Genomic DNA, 6,000 nt, shown 5'->3' with positions numbered 1-6,000 from the left:
TGTAGTTTAAAGTTCAAAAATACCTGCCTTAAAATGACAGGGCGGGCCGTGGACTGGATACACCACAAGATAAATAAATTTATCAGGTAAGCATAAATTACGTTTTCTCTTGTAAGGTGTATCCAGTCCACGGATCATCCATTACTTGTGGGATACCAATACCAAAGCTAAAGTACACGGATGAAGGGAGGGACAAGGCAGGTACTTAAACGGAAGGTACCACTGCCTGTAAAACCTTTCTCTCAAAAATAGCCTCCAAAGAAGCAAAAGTATCAAATTTATAGAATTTTGAAAAGGTATGAAGCGAAGACCAAGTCGCCGCCTTGCAAATCTGTTCAACAGAAGCCTCATTTTTAAAAGCCCATGTGGAAGCCACAGCTCTAGTAGAATGAGCTGTAATCCTTTCAGGAGGCTGCTGGCCAGCAGTCTCATAAGCTAAGCGGATAATACTTCTTAGCCAAAACGAAAGAGAGGTTGCCGAAGCCTTTTGGCCTCTCCTCTGTCCAGAGTAGACAACAAACAAAGCAGATGTTTGACGAAAATCTTTAGTAGCTTGTAAATAATACTTTAAAGCACGAACCACGTCAAGATTGTGTAATAAACGTTCCTTCTTTGAAGAAGGATTAGGACACAATGATGGAACAACAATCTCCTGATTGATATTCTTATTAGATACCACCTTAGGTAAAAACCCAGGTTTGATACGCAGAACTACCTTATCTGCATGGAAGATCAGATAAGGAGAATTACATTGTAAGGCAGATAACTCGGAAACTCTACGAGCCGAGGAAATAGCTACCAAAAAAAGAACTTTCCAAGATAAAAGTTTGATATCTATGGAATGAAGAGGTTCAAACGGAACCCCCTGAAGAACTTTAAGAACCAAATTTAAGCTCCAAGGTGGAGCAACAGGTTTAAACACAGGCTTGATTCTAACTAAAGCCTGACAAAATGCCTGAACGTCTGGAACATCCGCCAGACGCTTAAGCAAAAGAATAGACAGCGCAGAAATCTGTCCCTTTAAGGAACTAGCTGACAATCCTTTCTCCAATCCTTCTTGGAGAAAAGATAATATCCTGGGAATCCTGACCTTACTCCATGAGAAGCCCTTGGATTCACACCAATAAAGATATTTACGCCATATCTTATGATAGATTTTCCTGGTGACAGGCTTTCGTGCCTGAATTAATCAATGACTGACTCGGAGAAACCACGCTTTGATCAAATCAAGCGTTCAATCTCCAGGCAGTCAGCCTCAGAGAAATTAGATTTGGATGGTTGAAAGGACCTTGAAGTAGAAGGTCCTGTCTAAACGGCAGAGTCCATGGTGGAAAGGATGACATGTCCACTAGATCTGCATACCAAGTCCTGCGTGGCCACGCAGGCGCTATCAAGATCACTGATGCTCTCTCCTGCTTGATTTTGGCAATCAGACAAGGGAGCAGAGGAAACGGTGGAAACAGATAAGCCAGGTTGAAGGACCAAGGCGCTGCTAGAGCATCTATCAACGTTGCCTTGGGGTCCCTGGACCTGGATCCATAACAAGGAAGCTTGGCGTTCTGGCAAGACGCCATGAGATCCAGTTCTGGTTTGCCCCAACGATGAATCAATTGTGCAAACACCTCCGGATGGAGTTCCCACTCCCCCGGATGAAAAGTCTGTCGACTTAGAAAATCTGCCTCCCAGTTCTCTACACCTGGGATATGGATAGCTGATAGGTGGCAAGAGTGAATCTCTGCCCAGCGAATTATCTTTGAGACTTCTAACATTGCTAGGGAACTCCTTGTTCCCCCTTGATGGTTGATGTAAGCCACAGTCGTGATGTTGTCCAACTGAAATCTGATGAACCTCATTGTCGCTAGCTGAGGCCAAGCCTGAAGAGCATTGAATATCGCTCTCAGTTCCAGAATGTTTATTGGAAGGAGTGTCTCCTCCTGAGTCCACGATCCCTGAGCCTTCAGAGAGTTCCAGACTGCCCCCCAGCCTAGAAGGCTGGCATCTGTCATTACAATTGTCCAATCTGGCCTGCGAAAGGTCATTCCCTTGGACAGATGGACCCGAGATAGCCACCAGAGAAGAGAATCCCTGGTCTCTTGATCCAGATTTAGTAGAGGGGACAAATCTGTGTAATCCCCATTCCACTGACTGAGCATGCATAGTTGCAGCGGTCTGAGATGTAGACGTGCAAATGGCACTATGTCCATTGCCGCTACCATTAAGCCGATTACTTCCATATACTGAGCCACCGAAGGGCGAGAAGTAGAATAAAGAACACGGCAGGAATTTAGAAGTTTTGATAACCTGGTTCTGTCAGGTAAATCCTCATTTCTACAGAATCTATTAGAGTTCCCAGAAAGGAGACTCTTGTGAGAGGGGATAGAGAACTCTTTTCCTTGTTCACCTTCCACCCATGCGACCTCAGAAATGCCAGAACTATGTCCGTATGAGACTTGGCAATTTGGAAATTTGATGCCTGTATCAGAATGTCATCTAAATAAGGGGCCACTGCTATGCCCCGCAGTCTTAGGACCGCCAGAAGTGAACCCAGAACCTTTGTAAAGATTCTTGGGGCTGTAGCTAACCCAAAGGGAAGAGCTACAAACTGGTAATGCCTGTTCAGGAAGGCAAACCTGAGAAACCGATGATCTTTGTGTATCAGAATGTGAAGATAAGCATCCTTTAAATCCACTGTAGTCATGTATTGACCCTCCTGGATCAAAGGTAGGATGATACGAATAGTCTCTATCTTGAATGATGGAAATCTGAGGAGTTTGTTTAAAATCTTGAGATCTAAAATTGGTCTGAAGGTTCCCTCTTTTTTGGGAACCACAAACAGATTTGAGTAAAATCCCTGTCCTTGCTCCTCCTGTGGAACAGGATGGATCACTCCCATAACTAGGAAGTCTTGAACACAGTGTAAGAACGCCTCTCTCTTTATCTGGTTTGCAGATAATTGTGAAAGGTGAAATCTCCCTTTTGGAGGAGAAGCTTTGAAGTCCAGAAGATATCCCTGGGATACAATTTCCAACACCCAGGGATCCTGGACATCTCTTGCCCAAGCCTGGGCGAAGAGCGAAAGTCTGCCCCCTACTAGATCCGTTACCAGATAGGGGGCTGATACTTCATGCTGACTTAGGGGCAGCAGCAGGCTTTTTGGCCTGCTTAGCTTTGTTCCAGGTCTGGTTAGGTCTCCAGACCGACTTGGACTGGGCAAAAGTTCCCTCTTGTTTTGCATTAGAGGAAGTTGATGCCGTACCCGCCTTGAAGTTTCGAAAGGCACGAAAATTAGTCTGTTTGGCCCTTGATTTGGACCTATCCTGAGGAAGGGCATGACCTTTTCCTACAGTGATATCAGAAATGATCTCCTTCAAACCAGGCCCGAATAGGGTTTGCCCCGTGAAGGGAATGTTAAGCAGCTTAGACTTTGAAGTAATGTCAGCTGACCATGATTTAAGCCATAGCGCCCTGCGCGCTTGAATAGCAAAACCAGAATTCTTAGCTGTTAGTTTAGTCAAATGAACAATGGCATCAGAAACAAAAGAATTGGCTAGCTTAAAGCGCCATAATACCCAAATGTTTAAACAATTGAAAGTGATGCAGCATAGCTGTAAAAAGCTGATTAGAAAATATCTCCTGAACAACTCTATGTAAAAAAGAAAGATATTTTACCTCAAAAGTTCCTCAGTAGCCACCTCCCATTGTAAATGATTTCTAAGCAGCATATTAGTATGTCTGTCCCGGGACAACTGAAAGGATGAGCTTTGTGCACTCTCATATTATTTCAACAATCAGGTAAAGGAAGCTTACTATGAAATCTCATGAGAGTTAAGTGAAATCTCAGGAGATCACCGTAAGAGTTCATGACCTCAGCACTGCTGATGCTGATTGGCTGCTGTTCATTTCTTCATTTTTTTTTAATTTTTACCTGCAGCTGGGAGCAGGTGAAGTATAACTTTTTACACAGAACTTACTCTGCTGAGCTGAGGAGATTGTGAGGTAAAATATCTTCCTTTTTTACATAGAGATACTCAGGTGATATTTTCCTGTCAGCTTTTTACAGTTATACTGCATCAGTTTCAAGTGATTTAGCATATGAGTATTATGTCCCTTTAAGTGCTCTAAGCTTGTCAAGTATGTCATCCAATGGGGTCTCTACCTGTAAAGCCTCTTCCAGAGACTCAAACCAGAAAGCCGCAGCAGCAGTGACTGGGGCAATGCATGCAAGGGGCTGTAGAATAAAACCTTGTTAAATAAACATTTTTTTAAGGTAACCCCTAACTTTTTATCCATTGGATCTGAGAAAGCACAACTGTCCTCGACAGGGATAGTAGTACGCTTAGCTAGGGTAGAAACTGCTCCCTCCTCCTTAGGGATTGTCTGCCATAAGTCCCGTGTGGTGGCATCTATTGGAAACATTTTCTTAGAAATAGGAGGGGGAGAGAACGGCACACCTGGTCTATCCCATTCCTAGTAATAATTTCTGTAAACCTTTTAGGTATTGGAAAAACATCAGTGCACACCGGCACTGCATAGTATTTGTCCAATCTACACAATTTTTCTGGCACTGCAATTGTATCACAGTCATTCAGAGCAGCTAAAACCTCCCTAAGCAACACGTGGAGGTGTTCAAGCTTAAATTTAAATGTAGACATATCATAATCAGGTTGAATCTTTTTCCCTGAGTCAGCTTCTGTATATTGTGAGGGAGTATCAGACATAGCTCTTAAAGCGGCAGTATGCTCTTTATTTCTTCTAACTCCAGAGCTGTCTCGCTTTCCTCTAAACCCAGGTAGTCTGGATAATACCGCTGACAGGGTATTATCCATGACCGCCGCCATGTCTTGTAAAGTAAATGCTATGGGCGCACTAGATGTACTTGGCGCCATTAGAGCGTGAGTCCCTTGAGCGGGAGTCAAAGGGTCTGACACGTGGGGCGAGTTAGTCGGCATAACTTCCCCCTCGTCAGATTCCTCTGGTGATAAATTTTTTAAAGACAGAATATGATCTTTATTACTTAAAGTGAAACTTAGAACATGTGTTTAGTGGACCGAGCGCTAGTATTATACAGCCTTAAGCTCACTGGCAAAAGTCCCCTAGTGGACTTGGGAAGTAACAGAGTGTGTGATAGAGTGAGCGCTAAGAAGCTAAAAAGGCGTGGATAGAGTATAGGTGTGTTAAAAATGATACATATTTATTACAATTAAATAATAGAAGTACAATTAAAACCTTCCTAAAATCTCCATGGATCCATGAGGTAAGAATATATGATGATACAATATGTTACAGATATCCAGTAACAAAAAATTCCCTTCTGATGTTGGTATAAGTATAATTGTTAACTCCAACAACAGTTCAGGATCAGAATGGTATAGTAGATATAATCAACAAGGGTACAATTGAGCACAGATAAAACAGTTCTTAAAACAGCAAATCTTAAGTGCAGTGTCCAAGTTAAATGTTCCAATGCAAGTGTGATCAGGGTTGAAATCAAGGAAGTGGATGTGAAAAAATGTACAAAATATAAAAATATATAAAAAATGTGATGACCGGATGTGTCCGGTGTGGCTTAATAGAAATCAATATTAAACAAATATCTCTTGCAAATGCACAGTGTTTCAAGATTAAAAAGTCAATGTGTGTGATGAATCCTAGAAGATTAAATCCAATTTGATAAAAAAAAACTTCCAAAAAACTTCCAAAGAAACTCCAATAACCGTATTTAAAGGTGATAAACGTGAAACATTAAAAAGAAAAAAAAAATGGAATAGAATAATGTGGCGAATAGGTCCAAAATCTTCCTCCTAAACCTGTGGATGAAATAAAATACAATAGTGCAATAACGTCTAGATGCTGTATAGGATAATCAAAAATGTGCTCACCAGTATGTCAACGCGTTTCGGCCCTCCTAGGCCTTTATCAAGACAATACTGGTCTATGTGTCTTTGGGAGCTTTATATGCTGGTGACTTAGGTGATTGGCTCTAATTAGGCGCCAAAACTA

The sequence above is a fragment of the Bombina bombina genome, chromosome 7, assembly GCF_027579735.1.
Source record: "Bombina bombina isolate aBomBom1 chromosome 7, aBomBom1.pri, whole genome shotgun sequence".
Taxonomy (NCBI): Eukaryota; Metazoa; Chordata; class Amphibia; order Anura; family Bombinatoridae; genus Bombina; species Bombina bombina.
This window is presented reverse-complemented; position numbering follows the sequence as displayed.